Source organism: Heteronotia binoei, chromosome 4 (assembly GCF_032191835.1).
Source record: "Heteronotia binoei isolate CCM8104 ecotype False Entrance Well chromosome 4, APGP_CSIRO_Hbin_v1, whole genome shotgun sequence".
Taxonomy (NCBI): Eukaryota; Metazoa; Chordata; class Lepidosauria; order Squamata; family Gekkonidae; genus Heteronotia; species Heteronotia binoei.
Genome location: NC_083226.1, coordinates 85,442,650 through 85,463,355, shown reverse-complemented (window position 1 = coordinate 85,463,355; position 20,706 = coordinate 85,442,650). Strand labels below are relative to the sequence as shown.

General features: G+C 42.2%; 1 protein-coding gene across 1 annotated transcript in view; it reads right to left on the bottom strand.

Annotated features, from left to right (window-relative positions):
- The window catches only part of SYK (spleen associated tyrosine kinase), a 59,749-nt gene extending 40,343 nt beyond the window's left edge, over positions 1-19,406 (bottom strand). Inside the window, exon 1 of the mRNA XM_060235493.1 lies at positions 19,123-19,406. The gene's annotated coding sequence lies outside the window, so the exon portion shown is untranslated. The remainder of the gene's footprint in view (positions 1-19,122) is intronic.
- Between the last annotated feature and the right edge of the window lie 1,300 nt (positions 19,407-20,706).

The following is a 20,706-nucleotide window of genomic DNA, read 5'->3' as shown; positions in this document are numbered from 1 at the left end:
CTCAAGGCTACACTTAAAGCACTAATTTGGTTAATAATATAACTCTGTTTTTCTTTCTTCTAAAAGGACAGATCATGTGCAGGGTCACACATTTTTCTTATGAAAAAGTTCAGTGGCTTTATTGGACTAGTTATGATGAATCTTTTTCTATGTAGCATTTGTAGCAGAAACATCATAATTACTTCAAAATTTGAAACATGAAAGAGAAAATAAAGTAAAAGACAGTTCTTAAATTAAATTGAAAGTTAATCAGAATATACACACAAGACCTACAAACCTGAATGCCAAGGACCACCATCAGACTCATGTTTTTTATCCAACAACAAGAACTGGCAAGCTTCTTTACAAAACCAAAAGGTATTTCAAAAGTAATCTGTGATATAGAGTTCTGACATTAAAAAGCTTAAGTCAAAATTCCACTGGGATGTCTGAGCATGCCTAAAGTAGATCTTTGGATTTCAGGCCCATACTTATGTCCCTAGAGTGGGGTGGGGGGTGGGGAAGGATTATAGTAATACTCAAGAAACTGCTGATATTTTTAGGACATCAAAAAGGTACTAACGTCAGAGAGCTTGTAGAGAATATGCAAAGATGAACAGCTCAGCTGTGGAATAAAAAAAAAAAAGCCTAATTGCAAGAAGAGTCCCTAATAATAACTGTCTGTGCAATACTCTGAGTATTTTTTCAATGTGAGAAAATTCTTAAGTATGCAATGCACCACAATTCCAGATGGATTTCAGCTTTTAGAGAAGAGGAAGAATGCAATTTGCAGGCTATTATGATGATGAATAAGAAAGACACAAATCCAATCTTTCACACAAAGCTTGAACTGAACAGAAGTGACACAGAACAAGAAACACTGCTAACTTTTAAAAATTAAATGATTTCCATCTCTAGAGGCTCTGAAAAGCAGGGGGAATCCGAATCAGAGGTAAAAATGTAATGCAAAGAAGGATTTGTACAGTAAAATTCTTAATTTTTCTGACTTGGAATAATTTCTTCAGTTTTGTGTAACCTTATTCCAGCTGACATTACAAAACTAGAGCAAGATAACTGGTACATTAGCCTGAGATTTTTAAGTACCTTAGTCAGGGGGAAAAATAGTCTGGGCTTTCCTAAATATAACTAAAGGCTCAGTAGTATGACCCAGTGTGACAAGGGGATAAAAAAGACAGCACAGGCACAACAAATCAAATCAAATTTCCAAAATTTTACCTTTCAAGGCAAACTGGAGTTGGCCAGCAGAATTCAGGCAGAGAAAAATTGTAATGTCTTCAACACAAGATAGTACTTAAACTATAGCAGCAGAAGTCAGTTAATGCTAAATAATTAGCTTGTGCTTTTATTTCAGACCCTGAGAGAAACAAAGCAACGGTAGATTAATGTATGCTGTACTTTATTATTCTTGAGGAACTTTAACAAAATGAAATTTTCCATTTAACAGCCAATTTGCTTCAGTGGTCAGAGTGCTGTAAAAGTATTGCAGAAGTTAAGGTGGTTCTCCCCACTCAGCCATGAAACGTCCTGAGTGACCTTGGGCCAGTCACCTTCTCTAAACCTAATCTACTGAAAAGGGTTGCTGAAAGGATAAAGTAGAAAATAGAACCATGGATGCTGACCCTCAGTGCAAGAAGTGGGGGAATAAGAATGTGAATCACAAATTTGTCTGTCAAATTGGATTTCTAACATCCCATACTGATGGGAAATGACAGTTAGCAATGCAGGTCCAGGGCCAATGGTCTGAAAAAGGTCATGGGAGCACAAGCAGCCACAAGAGCTGGGAGTTAACCAAAACAAATACACAATCACGTCCCGGGTCTTTTTCAGCACTTGAAAAGGTGTGTGTAGGGGGGCGGGGGGGACAAGAGTGCCTCACATCTTTTTAAAATGATGCTGAAATGGCAGTGGTATTCTTCTGGTCATCATGAGGATGCTGTCACATCTAGTTTGTCCATTTACATGGGAAACAAAGGATTCAGGTTTACATTTTGTCCCATTTCCCTCACTTTGGTCATTAAAGTCATTTTGTTCAAGAGTTTGCAAATAAATATAACTAATCTAGGTACAGAAAATATTTTCCCTTTCTTCTTTAATCAAAGTTCATTTATTGGTCAAGATGGTCCCCACCAACTTTCCGCAACACAGATAATAACGGGGGTGGGGGTTGGAATCATGCCTCCCTCCAGTATTGCAATTTAGACATCCCATGTCTAATTTTAATAGCAGTTTAAATAGATGATCCAATCACATCATTATCTCATCTAGTCTGGCTCTTACTCCTAAACAAACTTTGATAAAATCAGTTGTGATGATAATTAGAATTGGAACTCCCTTACAGAACCTTGTGTTAGGCAGACAGCAATTACACAATGAGCCCTCACTGTAACCAAAAGTAGATAAAAAGTTTCATGTGGGTAGCCATGTTGGTCTGAAGCAGCAGAACAAAGTTTGAGTTTAGTGGCACCTTTAAGACCAACAAAGTTTTATTCTTGGTATAAAATAATATACCAGAATAAAACTTTGTTGGTCTGAAGGTGCCACTGGACTCAAAAGTAGATGAGGCTGTCTTATGACACTTCATTCAAGTATCTACATAAGAGTTTTCTACTTTGCTTTGTGAATTAGGGGCTTGCACTCTGTGTATTCACTCAGAGGTTAAAGCTTATGGCCCAGGCTAGCCTAATCTGTGATCCTGGAAGCTAAGCAGGTTTGGCCCTGGTTAATATCTGGCAGGAGACCACCAAGAAAGTGCAGGGTTGTGATGCAGAGGCAGGCAGTGGCAAACAGTTCTGTACTTCTCTTGCCTAGAAAACCCCACAGTTTCCATAACTCAGCTGCAACTTGACAGTACTTTCTACCACTACCAAGTTCAAACTGCTGGTACTCTAGTCAGGGAGAAAGAGACAGCTCCATTCCCCTTTATCCACTTCAAAATTAGGCAGTAAAAGAACAAAGTAGGAGTCAAATTGCACCTGTGAGACAACAAAGTTTTATTCAGAATGTAAGCTTTCGTGTACTCTAAGCACACTTCATTAGATGAGGAATCAGGTACAGTGAGCAGAACTACATAAAGCTGGTAGGCAGTGGTTTAGAATGCAAAATGGTACAAATTTAAGATGCAATGACAGAATAGAAAAGTTAACAAATTGAGCAAACCTTTGATCTGGGTAGCATGAGAAAGCAATAGAACTGTAATATGTCAAAATGTGAGAATGTCTGTTAATCATTCTATAGTTATAACCCTGGGTCCAAATGAGGGCATTTCTTTCTCAGAAGTTTTCTCCATCCATCTTTTAACATGTAACATACATAGTTTGCCATTAGAACAAAAAAACCCATTAAAATATAGTGGAAGATGGGTTTAGTATATGTAATGAGATAACAGCCAATATCCCTATTTGAGTATGTCAATAGAAAAAATTATTCTGATACACAAATCTAAATGAGAACTACATTGGAATACTGTGGATGTATAACTATACTCAGTGAGAGTGGGTTTAGCATCTGTAATGAGATAAAAAACCAATATCTCTGTTCAGTCCTGGGGAGGTGTTTGTTCCAAGTTTCATAATAATTTGTAATTCAGCAATTTCTCTCTCTATTCTATTCTTGAAGTTCCTTTGCAGTAAAACAGCTACTTTGAGGTCGCCCACTGAATGCTCTGGAAGGTTAAAGTGTTCTTCCACAGGTTTCTCAGTTCTGTAATTCCTGATGTCAGATTTGTGTCCATTTATCCTTGGCGTAGGGTTTGTCCTGTTTGCCCTTTGTAGAGAACTGAAGGGCATTGTTGGCATTTATTGGCATATATAATGTTGGAAGATGAACAAGTGAATGAGTCTGAGATGGTGTAGTTCATGCTGTTAAGTCCAGTGATTGTGTTGTCTGAGTGTATGTGGCAGCAAAGTGGGCACTTGGGTTTACTGCAAGCTCTGGTACCGATGTCCATGCTCAGATGAGATGTTGTATTGTTGTGGGTGAGGAGGAGTTTGAGATTAGGATGGGTGGGCTGACAGCACATAAGCATTGCGCCTTGTGGGGAAAAGCCATTCTTAAAGGGGGACAGACATCCCTGAAACTTTAAAGGAGCCACGCACATAAGGCCGGGTGACCAACCAGATGGAGAAAGAGTAGAGTTGCCAAGTCCAATTAAAGAAAAATCTGGGGACTTTGGGGGTGGAGTCAGGAGACTTTGGGGGTGGAGTCAGGAACAAGGATGTGACAAGCATAATTGAACTCCAAGGGAGTTCTGGCCATCACATTTAAAGGGACAGCACGCCTTTTTAAATGCCTTTTTCCCATAGGAAATAATTAAGGATAGGGACACCATCTTTTGGGGCTCATAGAACTGGACCCTCTGGTCCAATCGTTTTGAAACTTGGGGGGTATTTTGGGGAGAGGCACTAGATGCTATACTAAAAATCTGGTGCCTCTACCTCAAAAAATAGCCCCCCCCAGAGCTCCCAATACCCACAGATCAAATTATTCCCTATGGGAATCGTTCTCCATAGGGAATAACAGAGTGCCCAGTAGACATTTCCCTCCCCCCACGCTTTCTAAAGGGGGGGCTCCAAACCAGGAAATCCCCTGCCCCCTCCCTCTCTCTCACAAACAAATACTTACTTGGTCTTCTTCCTGTAGAACTTGGCTTGCTGTGAAAACGAAAGCAAAAGAAAGGGAGGGGCCGTTCTCCATGGAAACTTACTGACCCTTTCCAATGAAGCCCTTCCTGTTTCCTGCGTAGCCTTAAAGGGGCACACATTTTACAAATGGATCAGAAGCTCTACAACAACATGATGCCTACAGGTATGTTCTCTCCCCCCCACCCCGCTTCCAGATTTTTTGAGAGTGGGGGAGAAGGCTGAAAATTCGGGAGTCCCCCGCCAAGGCGGGGGGGGGGGTTAGGAAGCCTAAGAAAGAGGGGGAACTTAGATGAACGGAGCCTGAACAGAGGCTGAATACATCTTTATCTTCTAAAATATCTTTGCATAACTCTTTAACATCACAAATATAAAGTTACAGACCTAGGGAAAGAAGACTGCTTTTATATATATTTGATTTTTAACAAATCTTTCTCAGATGCTGTATTCTGCTGTTTAACTGCATACTTTACTTGTTACATTTGTTGATTGCTTATACTACGGTGGACAAACTTGCTTAATGTAAGAGCCATAAAGAATATGCATTAGATGTTTGAGAGCCACAAGACATGAACACATACTACACACGTGTTTTTATTAAAACTCTTAATACTGGACTCTTTCCCCACTCTAGGTGTCTGGGTGACCTCTGTGGTGGTGAAGAGCTTGCAAGCTTGCATTCCCCTGCTTCACACATGGTGGAAATAGTTGCCTACCTATGGGTCAGCACTCAGAGGAAGAGGCTGACTGAGGTCTTGATGCTATGTACACTTACTCAGGAGTAAGCCTCAACCTCCAGGAGCCACACAACATGTGTGAAAGAGCCACATGCTGCTCCTGAGTCACAGTTTGGACACCCTTGACTTATACACTTAAAGATTTTAAAAAAAAATCAGTTTTCCCCTGAAACTAAAATTATTTGGTTTTTGCTATCACAGGAAAAGCCTTATGCTTTGACTCATGTTTATCAAAATACAAAAGAAAAGTATGGAAAGCCTGCCTAGTTGGGAATCTCTAACAAGTGGAATTTCAAAAAATTCCCTCTACCTCCATAGAGGCTGAATTAGGGAGGATATTTTGATTTTGAACATGGAAGTTGACTGAAGGCCATCAGACTGCAGTGCTTCTGCTTGCCACCTGGTGAATGTTTCTGGAGTGGAACTGATTCATTAGAAATCCTCCATGGCTGATTGTACATCTCCACATTTTATACAGACCACTGTGCATGGCCCACTTGCCTCAGCTCTACATTGCTTCAATTCATGCGTCTCTCTCTATCTCATATATCACCAGTGTACATATGTGTGTTTTGGCACACCACATAAAAACTAGACTTGATAAGACTGTATTTATAATTGCACCAATATTCTTTTTTGTGTGACATTCTACTAACGTCCAGGAGTGCAATATGCATCAGAGCAACATACAAAAATAACCTTGGTGCATACAGATGTGCAGTCTCATAAAAACTCCCAAGTTTAATCTATCTGCATATTGGTAATTCACAAATGGGGGGGAAGAAATGACATACTATAATTCCACTATTCATTTTAGAAATTATGTTAATTAAACTGGGATCAAGAAAAAGTGGAATGCCGCCCAGAGAGAACTACTGTAACAACAAAAGAACAGAGATGGAAAAATCTCCTTATCCCTTTAGGTGTATGTACTTAATCTGCCTTGAGTCACAGTGAGAAAGGGGACTATAAATTAGGAAAGTAAATAAATAAATGACTCAAACAATCAAGACAGCAGTTTTTTGCTGGGATCAATGGGGGATACTTGGGATTTAGAGGATTGCAGCCTGTGTATACTCACCTGGGAGTAAACTAACTTGAACTCAGTAGGATTTACTTTCAAGTAGACCTGCTTAAGATTTCAGCCTTACAGTGCAAATTCTAAAATGACTAACTTCAGTGGAATCAGAAGGATGTAATTTTGCTTAGGATTGCACTGTAAGTGATCTTAAACCTCCCAAGGGGAAAAAAAACCCTCAGCTATACTACTTCAGCATCGGGGTCAAAGTGACCTGACATTACAGCAAAAAGCAATAGAAACGTGATAGCTCTATCAGTCACGGCATTAGCTACTAAGAAAAAAAAAATCAGGCCTCAACAATAACTTTCTTCAAAAATCAGGACAACAGAGAGTAAAATCTGGAATTGGGGTCAAGAATACCCCTCATTGAAAATGACAAAACTCCACAATAACGTAAATGGGGTCAAACTGACCCTACTATTTTTAAAGCAGAAGACAGCTGGGAATCTATAAAACTGTTTATTTTTAAGAAAGCAATCATTTTTAACTGTTACAAAATTGGAACTTAACATGATAATAGTGAAACAACAAATAAGCACAAAGGGAAGCAATTAGCTCAGAAAATAGGTGGCCAGGGGTCACAGGAGAAGAGTTCAGTACATAGGTGGCTACGGGTCATCTAGAGTAACTTCCCCCTGTAAAGTTGAGATGGTCAGATCAAAGGTTTGGAAAATTTGAAGGTGAATAGTTCAGTACAAAGGTCAGCTCAGTGGACAGGTGGCTGGAGTACTTTCCCCATCCCAGATATGTAAAGTTGAGAAGATCACTCTGAGGCAAGAGTGTCAAACATGTGGCCCGGGGGCTGAATCAGGCCCCTGAAGAGTTCCTATCAGGCCTCCAAGCAACTGGCTGTCATCTGCTTTCTTCTCCCTCTCGCTTCCTTCTGCATCACAGCTCACTTTGCAAGGTTTGCTCAATCGCACAGGAACTACAAGCAAAACCTCAATTTTCTCCATTGGCTGAGGTTTCTCCTTTGAGGAGGAGGGGGGAGGCTGAGCTTGTTTTCCCAGGCTCTCTCAATCACACAGCAGAGCTACTGAGCCAAGCCTCTCTTCCTTCTATTGGCTGAGGTTAGGGTTGCCAAGTCTGACTCAAGATATATCTGGGGACTTTGGGGGTGGAGCCAGGAGCAAGGGTGTGGCAAGCACAATTGAACTTCGAAGAGAGTTCTGGCCATCACATTTAAAGGGACCACACTCCTTTTAAATGCCTTCCTTCCCTCCATTTGGAATAATGAAGGATAGGGGCACCTTCTTTTGGGGCTCATAGAATTGGATCCCCCTGTCCAAACTTTTTGAAACTTGGGAAGTATGTTGAGGAGAGTTACCAGATGCTATGCTGAAAGACTGGTGCTTCTATCTGAAAAAAAAAACCCAGCTGCCTAGAGCCCCATATACCCATGGATCAATTTTCCATTATATTTTATGGGAACCAGTCTTCATAGGGAATAATGGAGTGCCCAGCAGACATCCCCCCCCTTTCTGAAGACCTTGAAGCAAGGGGAGGGCCTCCAAACTGGGGGATCCTCTGCCCCCACCTGGAGACTGGCAGCCTTAGCTGAGGATCCTCCCCCACCAGTCCCCTGAGGAAGGAAGGAAAGAGCTAGAGCTGCCTTTGCCCAGTTCCCTGAACCCCATGGGAGAAATACAAAGAAAGCATCTTTAAAACTGAGTGCTAACGTTTTAAGCATGTTTTAAATTTTTTATAACAAAATATTTAATTGTTCTTGTCTGTGTTCTTTATAAAGTTTATATCTCTGCTACCTAATCTTCAATAGGTAGAAGATTGAGCCAATAGCCTGGCTCAACAAGGTCTTGTTTATGTCAGATCTGGCCCTCATAACAAATGAGTTCAACACCCCGACTCCAACGGTTTTGTATGTAACTGATACTTTAGGATCTGAGTTTTAACTTTTAATAAAATATTTATTTATTGGATTTATATCCTGCCCTATCCCATATAATGTTAACTAGAGTTGTGTAAACTCAGTGTTATTACATATTACAGATTCCCCTGATGACCCCCCCGGTTGGCATAATGTGTAGGGAATTTTTAGAAACTTAACTGAGTAAAAAAGTAGTTTTACCAGATTTTGCACCATTGGTCTTAGCCTTATTTATCTCCTAATGGTTTTTGGGTTTTCTGCTGGGTTTATTGAGACAGTGTTTTGCAGTGTTTGTGCAACATTTTAATTCTCAAAATAACTGTTATATAAGCTGCCCTGACTTCAGTTCTCTGGTAAGAAAAACCTAGATAAAAACATTTTAAATAAATAAACAAATTAACCCGATCCAACTCAGCAGCTCCTCGCTGGGAGCTTCTCTTCATGGTATCTGATTGTGAATGCAGAAAATTATATCTGGTTCTTTCTTTACACTAGACTTCACTAAAATTTTATTCTGGAAAAAGGGTCTTATACTAATTAATCTTTGTCATTCTACCACTACTAGCATTTAAAACGTTTCCGTACTTACTAATGTCTTAATTTGTATGATTTTATAATCTTTATGATACTGTATAAATTTTAGTCTCTCTTTTCTATACTGTACTAATTCCCCCCCCTCTGGCATTCTTTCCAATGTAAACTAAATAGCTCTCCAATCCATAGAAGATACATTTTATACTATTTCTAGCAACTCATTCTGCTGAGCACAAGATAAAACCTATACATAAGAAGCAAACAACCAATTAACTTTTTGGATAAGAAGAATGTTAAAGGTATGTGGGTATTATTTTCTATATGGCTGTTGGTCACTTTTTAACTTGCAGCTTCTACATATGGAGACGTGAATCATGTGACTGCTTCCTTTACTTTTGAAATATCAGTGCAAGCAGCTCAGCTGAACAGTACTAGATATCTAAAGATATAAATCTGCGATAGTAGCCAAAATGTAAATTTAAAGTTATATAATCCAAAAGAACAAAGTACTTGCCACTTCTCACATTGTACATTTCTGGGAAGAATATGTTGTTCTGTCATGGGGGATGAAGATCTGTGTACATTATTTATATAGAAACTTAAATGTAATAAAGTTTATGCGTTAGTTTCTAAGGCTGTTTGGGTTACTGAGGTGTACAAAAGTAAATCCTGCTTCAATTATCTAATGCAGGGGTCCCCAACCACCAGGATGTGGACTGGTACCCGTCTGTGGCCTGCTAGCAACCGGGCCGCAGATTGAGGCAGAGTAGCCCTGGACTAAAGAGGCAGCAGGGCCTCGCTCTAAGGCTGCCTCTCCTTGCAGGATCCCGGGCTGGCAGAAGGGGCAGAGTTGCTGTGACCTTAGCCTACCCCTCATTTATAGACCTCCACTGATCAACTGATCAGTGGGGGTCTTTAAATGGGAGGGGGAGGCAGAAACAGCCCCAGTTTCCCCCCATTTAAAACCCCTATGGGGCAGGGGTGCAGCTTGGGGTGGCAACACTCCCCCCCGTGCTGCCCCCCTCACTGGTCTGTGAAAAAATTGTCTTTCACAAAACTGGTCCCTGGTGCCAAAAAGATTGGGGGCCACTGATTTAATGGGCCACCGCCTTGCCGACACTGGAGTTCAGTGGGTTTCCTTAAAGTGGTTTTCCTCCTTTCTCCATGGTCAGGGACAAAGGATAGTGCTTGGGGTTTTTTTTGTTTTTTTTTCGGTTTTAACTTAAATTTATTTCAACTTCAAAATTGTTTTCCATAAACAATTATCCGTGACAGTTCGCATATAGATAGGTTTACACACACATAAACACATATTCAAAATAAACCTTAAAAAAGAATATAACCTATCCTTATTCTTCCAAAAAGAGCTGAATGCAGTATCATACTGTTATCATAGCATTACCATATATTAAATCTTAATAACCTTATATCCATAGTTATATTCACTTTCATATTACTTTTTACCTATATATATGATTATCTTACTTCTTTACTTTTTTTGTAACCAGTTGTAAAACTTTCCCCATTTTTCCATTGCTTCAGCTTTGGGTGTTCCTTTTAACATCTTAGACAGAATGTCCATCTCAGCCACCTGTAAAAATTTTTCTATCACCTCTCCTAGTTCTGGACACTCTTTTTGTCTCCAGTGGCTGGCATATACAATTCCAGAACACCTTTAAAATGGTTAACTAAAATTTCTTTAAACACAATGTAGTATTCCGCAGGAATACCATCTGGGCCGGGAGCTTTATTTTTTTTCAAATGGTTCCAAACTTCTTCAATTTCGTACATCGCTATAGGGCTATTCAGTCCTTCCTTTTGTTCTGGCGTTAGTTTTGACATTGATTTTTTTGTCAGGTAAGCTTCTTGTTGGGTTTCATCCAACTCTTTTGCCTCGTATAGTTGTGTATAGTAATCCTTTATTATCGCTTTCATTCCTACTTGTGTGTGCATATAATTTCCCTCTTTATCTCTCAAGGTTTTAATTATTTTGTTATTTTGTTCTTTCCTGATTTTATACGCGAGCCATCTTCCCGGTTTGTTGGCGTTTTCAAAGAAATATTGTCTGGCAAAGCGTATACTTTTCTCCATTTCTTCCAGATAAAATAAATGGATCTTGTGTTGGAGAATTTTTATTTCATCCTTTATTTCTTGTATCTTGGGGTTTTCTTTCATACGTTTTTCTCTATCTTTTATTGCCTCCATTAACTCGTTTAACTTTTTACTTTCCTCCCGTTTTTTTTGTGCATTGAACTTTATTACTAAACCTCGGAAGAAAGCTTTACTGGTTTCCCACACCGTCATAACTGATGTTTCTTCCCGTGTGTTCCAATAAAAGAAATCTTTCATTTCTTCCTCAATATACTTTACAAATTTCTTATTGTTCATTAACCTAGGATTCATTCTCCAGCCTTGCCTTTTCCTTTCTCCCTTAATATGAATCATGAGCGGGCTATGATCTGCAACTGTTCTAGGGTGAATCTCCACCCCTTCTACCACTTTCATTAATGTGGCTGAAGCCCAGCACATGTCGATCCGTGACCAGGAGAAGTGTCTATTTGAGAAGAATGTGAAATCTTTCTTGTCCGGATTTAAGGTTCTCCAAACGTCCACTAAAACATATTCATTAGCCATATGAAAGAACACATCTGGGAGAATTTTGCATGTGGGGTGATTATTCTTCGTTTTTTCTTTGTCGTACCCCTTATCTAATTTTGGGCAGATCACAGCTTTAAAATCTCCTATTATGCACATGTTCTCTGGTTTATGGTTGTCAACCACTCGTTGTAACTCCTTATAAATATTTCCCTGCTTGGTATTAGGTGCATATATATTTATAAGTAAAAAATTTTGTTGTCCTTTGGAGATTTGGATTCCTTGATATCTTGCCTCTTTATCTTCAAAGACCAATTTCGCCTGGATGTCCTCTTTTATATATGTCACCAGACCTCTTTTTTTCTTGTCTTTTTCTGAGGAGATTATAGCTTTTCCAAGCCTTGTATTTTGGAGTAGATGTTCGTCTTTCCGTTTTATATGTGTTTCCTGAAGGCAGATAATGTCAGCCTTCATTTTTTTCAATTGTAATGAAACTCTTTTCCTTTTCTGTGGGGAGTTAAGTCCGTTAACGTTTAGCGATAATATCTTTAATTGAAGAGCCATGATTGTATTTACCAATCCTTTGTTTCTGTTTGTTGTGTTCTCTTTTTCTTTTGTTGTCTAGTCTCTCTTGACGCTAAACCATTTCCCAATCGTAGCTCCCCTTCCTCTTGTTCGCTCGGATCTCTGTCCACTCCTTCTGGTTGTGTTGATTTATTTTCTGAATCATTGGAATTTCTTCGTTCTGATTTTTTCAGCCAGTGTGCCATTTGGTTTTTGAGAAACTCTTCCATCTTGAAAATCGAGTCAATCCTGTATCTTGTATTTGCGATGTTAAACAGTAATCCCTCCGGGTTGAGCCATCTGTATGTTATACCTTTTTCCTGTAAAATTGTCGCTAACTTTTTGTACTCTTTTCTTTTATTCCTTATCGACCAGGGAACCTCCCGCATAATCTTTATCCTTGTCCCTTTGATTATAATTGGTTGTTCTCGAACGGCCATCCAGACCCTCTCTTTAATTCTTTTTCTCACGAATTTAATATGTGATTCCCTCGGTAGATCATTCTTTTTAGCGTAAAGTGAATTAACTCTATAAATATAATCAATTTCTAGTTCCACTTCTTCTTTGTTCATATCAAGTATATCCATTAAAGCTTCTGCCACAGTAGAGTATAAACTTTCATTTCTTTCCTCTGGTATATTCATGAACCTTAGAATATACTCTGCTCTATCCATTTCTAACTTCGCTAACTTTTTATCCAAGTCCACTTGTTTCACCTCAATCTCCTGTACCCTGGAGTCCGTTAATTTCTGATTGTTTTCTATAGATTTTGTGACTTGGAGTAACTCCACAATTTCATTTTTAGTCTCCTTGGATTGAGTTTCCAACCCTGTTAGCTTAGCAGCTATCCCCTCCATTTGCCCACTCAATGTTTTTTGTACCTGACCCAGGGCTTCCATAAAAGAATGTTGTAGTTCTTTCAGAGCATCTTGAGACAGTACAGTTCCCACAGCTTTCGGCTGACCGGGGGAAAATTTGGTTTTAGGGAGTTGTGACATCTTTCCGACTATTCTGTTGATATATTAGTATACTAATATATTAATGTATATTAATGTATTGCAGTATGGATATCAATTTCAATGCAAATAACCAATAAACATTAGATGTATATATATAAAAAAAAACAAAGAGGAAAGAGCAAAGAGCAAAAAGCAATAATAATTTACAGCAGTAACAGCAGTAACAGAGAAAAAAAAAAGAAACCCGATCAATTTAAGCAGCAGCAAATTAATTTTTGAATCAACTTTTAGATCCTCTTAAACAGAAGTTAGCTTAGAGTCAGCAGCAAATTAACTTTTACTTTATTATCTAAATTAAATTTTAAATTATTATTTAATTTATTTTAGTCAGAGAAAAAAAATTAAACTAACTAATAACTTTACCACTTTCTCCTATCTCTTTATCACTTTCTCCTGTCACTTTCTCCTATCCAATATTAGTTAAAGGAATAGACTAGAATAACTATCAGTCCCCTTTACTCTCTTCTTCTTTCCTTCCTTTCTCCACGTCGTCTCCTTAAGCCGTCGTTCCGTCGTCCCGTCACTCCACCCCTCACGCTTTACGTCGCTCCTCTCCTATGTTGCGCCCGTCGCACTTTCCCAGACTTCACAACTTCAAACTGCTCAAACTACTCAGTCTTTTGCCCATATAAGGGCATGTAGACCATATATGGCGTCCATCGATCAAAGCTTCTCTGCTTTCCTCTGCTCAATACTTTCCCCTCCTTCTGGCTGGTCCCACGCTCACCCTCAGCAATTCTGTTGATCCGACCACACCAAGCGACGCTGCACCACGCCGCCAACACGTAGATTCAACGCCTCCGTCTCGATCTCCTCTCCTCGCGTCCCTATCCCGACAAGGTCCCAGCTGGCCGGCCACAACGAGGCACCTCCCCAACTGCTTCTCCGTCCCTCAGGGGAGATGTAGGCAAAACAGCCCCACCTCACAGCCCAAAATGAAGTCAAAAGGACGAGCAAAAAAAGAAAAAGAAAAAGACCTCTTATAACAGCTTCTTGCAATGACGCCAAGGAACAGTCTCAGAAGCACAGGCGCCCTGGTTGCAAGGCGCCGCCCTTCCGCCGTCACTTCTCGCCAGCGTTCTGGACTCCAATCTTCACCTTTTTTTTTTTTCAAAGGAACTCCTCACCATATTCATCCAGCTTCTGTTTTAATTGAGAAAATTTATCCAACCCCCTGTTCATAGCTAGAATCGCATCCCACATTCAGCCCTGTAATCCGGTGGGCTGGAGCTGAATCGTCTTACGACGCCGCTGGCTTTGGGATAAAGGTATGAGAAGCAACCACGCTATTGGCCACTTCCCTCGCCCCTTTTATGCATATGCTCCACAACTGGAGTCTTATGCGGGCTTTATTGCCCCCCGTTAAGCCTTTGTTCGACTTTGTCTCTGAGAGCACTTCAGAGACGCTGCCGCACCGCTCCGCCAGGATAGTGCTTGGTGAGCAGATCTCTGTACGGCGCCCACTGGAATGCAGTGTACCTCCGGGAGCTATTCTCTCGCCAATGATGTTTAACACCTATATAACCCCTTGCCCAGATCACCCGAGGTTTTGGGCTGCGTTGTCATTAATATGTGGATGACACCCAGCTCTATCTGTTGATGGACAACCACCCAGACTCCACCCTGGGTCAATTGACTTTGGCCTTAGAAGCTGTGGCGGGTTGGTTGAGGCAAAGTCGATTGAAGCTTAATCCAGCTAAAACAGAAGTCCTATACCTGGACCAGGGGGGTGGGTTGGATTAGGGTTGAGCATCCGGCTTCGAACCCTGGACATTGCATCTCTTGTGCTGGCTCAGAAGGTGAAGAGTCTGGGAGTGACACTGGATGTCTCACTCTCAATGGTCACAGTGGTTGCTTGGTCTGCCTTTTATCACCTTCGGCAGGCCAGGCAGCTAACACCCTACCTATCCCCCCAGGACCTAGCTACAATGATCCATGCAACAGTCACTTCCAGGTTGGATTACTGTAACTCATTCTACGTAGGCTTATCCTTGAGACTGATCCCGAAACTCCAGCTGGTGCAGAATGCAGCAGCTCGGCTGTTGACAACAGTGCCTACCAGGCACACATCCGACAAGTGCTGTGTTAACTGCACTGCCTACCTAATGAATACCAGATCTGTTTCAAGGTTTTAGTTTTGACTTTTAAAAGCCTTACTCGGTTTGGGACTGACATATCTACGGGACTGCCTCTCCCCATATGTGCCCCAGAGATCATTACGATTCAGCACACAACATCTGTTGATCATCCCTGGCCCAAAGGAAGTCCAACTTGCCTCAACCAGGGCCAGGACCTTTTCGGCCTTGGCCCCAGTCTGGTGGAATCCTTTAGAAATCCAGGCTCACCGAATTGTTATCATTCCATAGGGCCTGTAAAATGGAGCTATTCCACCAGGCCTTTGGTTGAGGCAGCGGGCATCCTACTGCATCAGCTGGCCCTATGCTGCAATCCATTTCTGCTGTAACATTAAATTTATCATTCACTGTTCTAGACTCTTATTGCATATTATATGTGCCCGACGGAGTCGCCATTGATAACTTCTTATGATTTGTTGGTTATTGGTTTTGGTTTGGTTATATTGATTTGGTTTTTAACTGTTGTTTTATACTGTTTTTAGAATGTTGTTATCTGGCCTGAACCCATTTTTGAGAAAGGGCAAACTATAAATTACCTAAAGAAATTAAATGAAAATAAGAAATCCTTGGAAAGAAAAAAAAGTTTCCAATCTTGCTACAAGAATTCTTTTTATTTAATCTTCCCTTAATGAATACCTATAATGGAACTTTCACTTCAGTTTTGTCATCAGCTCTAAGGATAGACCAAATAAACACTGATGCAATACATTCCAATCAAAGTAAGAGAAAAACACATCTATGCAATTCACATTACTATTATACAGTTATCACTACAATAATAATAAATTCCCCACAGGAACATCTCTATGATATTGCTTACTGTTATGCCCTTTCCTCCCCCCTCCCCCCTCAAAAAAAGGAATGATGAATGGGGAGGAAGAAAACAGAACATGAAGGAGGGAAATTTTAAGCAAAATGTAAATGAACTTGGGTTTCATATGCAGTAAGGGCAGTTTCTGTAAAACATCCATGTAAAGTACTTTCAGGATTAATGATTCATCCTGGAACTCACCATGTGACTAGCTCTAGAGTGGAAGAATGTAGGCTGAGGGTGAAATTTGCATCAGTGTAAGAATATTAAATATTATAAGGTTAAGTGCATACAGTTAAGTCAATTATCAGCACTAAAGAATTATGTTATTCAAAACAATGTGCAGAAATAGTTCAAGCTAAGGAACTTCAATTAGGTTTCAATTCAAACCCCCAGATTGTAAAAAAAATTGGGGGGAAATCTTTGAATTACCTAAAATTTTGGGTTTTGAAGACCTTAGTTTTGGGAATATGAAATCTTGTATTAACATTTTAGTAAATGACATACAGGGGTGTCAAACTCACTTGTTATGAGGGCCAGAGCTGACATAAATGAGACCTTGTCGGACTGAGCTATGTGTGTCATAAAATGTAATGCAAGGTAGCAGAGACATGAACTTTATAAAGGACACAAACACGCAGGGTTGCCAATTCAAGAAATATCTGGGAACTTTGGGGGCGGAGCCAGGAGCAAAGTTGTGGCAAGCATAACTGAACTCCGAAGGGAGTTCTGGACATCACATTGAAAGGGACTGCACACCTTTTAAATGCTTTCTCTCCTCTGGAAATAATGAAGGATGGGGCACCTTCTTTTGGGGCTCATAGAACTGGCCCAAACGCCTAACTCCGTACAGCAAGGCACAATGAAATGAACGCGACACGGCAGTACTTAATCCATCGTTTCGCTATTGCTTCTACGAGCTCACCGACAGTCTTATGAAATTTACATGCTGGTGCTAACAAACACTTGTATCCAATATGCTTACAGTCGTTACTATCCAGTATGGTCAATTTCCTCATTTGAGTTTAGAAATGTATACTTCCTTTTATCTCCATAAGTACACTGTCTTTTATTATTTCATAAATCTTTGCACTGACAGTAAATTGAAGATAACAGACAGCCTTACCAATTAAACACAAGTAATTATGCTAAAGTCAACAGTTTTAAATGTAACATAATGGAAACAGCAGAATTCTAGGTCACAGCTGTGGATTATGAGACACTGAAATAAAACTCTAAAAAATATTCCAAGTACTTAGAGTTATTCAGGCAAGTGATGTGACAATTCACAAAAATAACTGAGGAACTTGTAACAGAAAATATTGCCATGTTTTTCCAAGATACATAGCTTGAAATCCATAGTAGTGCATGGGATCCCCAGTGTTTAGCTATCGTTACTGAAATTTTGCTATATGAAATTCAAGGAGGAATGACAACATATGCATGGTGTCCTCTACATATGTACCATATATTTTAACAGCATTGCTAATAACAATTTAGGTTGAAGGGCAAGGAAAGCAAGGACTCTCTTGTCTAACACACTTTTTGATATTATACAGATTTAAATTTACCCATTAAATCTACTAACAACATGAAGATTTATTCCTAATGATGCAATGCAACAGTTATGAGAGTTTAAGGCACATCACATTCAGTGATCAGAATGAAACATGTGGGGTAGTGTGTTCCCTTAAAAGACTGGGTGCATTATTTGTTCAGGAACTTCTCCTTGTGTTTGAAAGCAGCTGTGTAGCACTTAGAACCTTATGGTCTGTACAATGAACTGACTCAGAACGCAGTTCCACTTTCCACTTCCACATTAGGAGGCACAGAATTAAATTCCTGAAACAATTTAAAAACTATTTTCTTAAACAAGAAAAATTATTTGGTTGCTTAGTCAGTGAGCCTGTATGCTATAGTATGTAGGGTATCCAACTGTGACTGGAGACTAGCCATCTCACAAAATTGTGGTGATTAGAAGGGGATGAACACAAAAGCAGCAAGATACCGTTATGGTACAGACTCCCCCCCCCCCCAATCAAAATAGCTATGAAATGTTTTGGTAAAAATGGAAGATGAGATTGGGTGTCCATTCTACTTCAACAAGAAGTGCAAGGGAGGTTCCTTTCTCCCTCCTCCCCTTAAGACTATCATAGGTGCTCAGCCTTTATCAGCTGCAGGGCATGCAGAAATTCAACAGGTGAATCACATTCCAGCATGAAAGTTCAGTGATGGGTAACACTGACCTAAGCATGATCTAGCCGTAGCCAGAATCTGGAAGGTGGGGGACATTTACATTGGGGGAGGCACTGAGGCCCCACCCAGTGCCCCAAACGACCTTCCCTTTAGTGGCTCCCTGCCTGCCTGCCTCTCTCTCTTGTCACTGCCCTCCCCTCCCCCACAAACAACTTGCTTCTGGGCTGTGAGCAGAAGCAGCCCCCAGCCCCTGGGTGAGTTAAAGGGCCTGTGGATCAGCTGTTTCATGGGCCCTTTAACTTGTGAGGGGCTGGGGACTGCTTCTACTGCCGGTCCATGTGCTGTTTTAGTGGCAGGGAATGGATGGCTGCAGAGAGCTCACCACTACACTCTCTTCCCCACTAGTAAAATAACACATGGTCCGGCAGCAGAAGCAGGCCCCCGCTTGAGTTAAGAGCCCGTGAAACAGCTGATCCATGGGCACTTTAAGTAGGGGGGGGGGGGCTGGGGCTGCTTCCGCTGCCAGGAGCGGCTCTAGGGCGAATAGCCCCTAGGCAGGCGCCACCCCCGCCGCACTATGCTCACCCTTCCTGCCGCTGTGGCGCTCTGCTCCCCCCCCCCCCCATCGCCGCTCTGCTGCCGCCCCTCCTCCCCCCACTCGCCGCGACTGCTGCCGGCCCTGCGCTGTTTTAGTGGTAGGGAACCGAGGACTGCGGCAAACTTTCCCCCAGACCTTTCCTATAGCTATGCTACTGTCTCCTCGGCTTCTGGCCTGTGGGCTGGGGGAAATTTGTCGCACTGGCATTTGTGCGCCTGCACCAGGCTCTCCCGCCCAATGGTTTGGCGACCAAAAAAAAATCTGAAGGAAGTTCCCGAATCCTCCTTTTCTGTTAACCCCTCCCAGACCTGCAGCAGGAGCATCGCTTACCTGGCGGTGGCAGCCGGAAAACTAGGAAGCCGAAGCGGGGGCCACTCCTGGCTAGCGCCCAGGCCTTCCAAGCGAATGGGTTGGAGACTGGCGCCGCCTCCCTCCACTCCAGCTGCGGCTCCGGAACGCTGGAGTCTCTGGGGGCCAGCCCCAGCCAAGCCTGCCAAGCCCCGAGTCCGTTCAGGGTGACTGGAGCGCTCGCTTCCTCATTTTCTCTCGCAGCTATTTCCTCAGCGTGGGGCTGCAGCTGAGCAATACTTCCTCGTCGGAGAAAGGCGCATCTGCCTTCATTTGCTTAAGAGCGTTTCGGGTGGGGGCGGCACGATCTGGGGGAAGGGGTCAGGACTCGGATGCTCAAAGCAAGAAGGGGGGGGGGGCGGGGGTTGGGAGGCAGCCGGAAGGCTCCAGTGGTCTGCACTACGGGACTCCATTGGCTCCTCCTGAAACGGCGGTGGACTTGGAGCGGCTAGCAACCCTTTCCAAGAAGAGATGTCTGTCACAATACACATTCTCACGGAGAAGCCTTGCGAGCCGCCTGATTGCCTCTTTGGCCTCCCCCGTTCGGGAAAAGTGACCAGTCCAATAGCATTGCCGCCTTACTTCCCTCTCACAAATGAGCGGCTTTCTCATGACCGGCAGGAACTCCTAGGCACAGATCTCCCTAGAATGGCTGCCTCACCTACGGGAACGCCACCAGGTACCCCTTTCGCCCAGCCTGCTGCTCTAGGCTTCCTGGGTCGCAGACCCGGGAAGCTGAGAGCGGCACATTGGCATGTGCTCTCCTCTGAGACTTGGCATCTCGGGGCTGGACACTGGCTTCCCTTGCAAGAGAAGCTGGGCATGGAGGAGAACGCACCCCACCCAGCTGCTTTCATCTTGAAGGCGAGAGTAACCAGGTGGGGGATCGGTGTGGCTTGCTTGCAGCTCCTGCTCAGCCTTCTTGGGAAGTCAGAGTGCTTCAGAGACCGCACGTGCAATTCACCCACAGTCCCCACTGAGCCTTCCTGGGTCTGAGCGGGGATTGTGGGCGAGCTGTGCTTGTGCAGTACACTCTCAGAGGCTCTCCAAGACTGGCCTAAGAAGGGCACTGCACAGGCGCGGCTCACCCGGAGCCCAACCAACCCTCCTCTGCCATGCCTGCCCTCTCTGCGGGCTGGCATGTGGTGGCCGGACAGGCGTGAATGGAGGTGTGGGGGGCAGGTGCCAGACTGGGACTCCTAAGGCCTGCTCCCTAGCACTTTTCCTGGCAAGTGCGCTTGTTGAATGTATGTTACTTTTCACATGAGAAATCGTATCTAGAGAAAATGTGGTGCCTTTCTAGTGTCACCTCAGACGTTTACGTGGACTAGATTCACTTGGGTGCAAGGCATCCTGCCTACATGTATGTCTGAACACTTCAATCAGTTGGTGTACATGCCTTTAGAAGCAGTCAGGCATATAGCATAAAGTTTATACAAAGGAGTACTTCCAGAAGGTTTCACAAGGAAGTTGGCATGCTAGATTGAAGGTTAGCAGTTCAAAGGAAGGGGGGGGGGAGGATCATTCTGAGCATGCCCTGTATGTGTAGCTCTTCACCTGTGGACA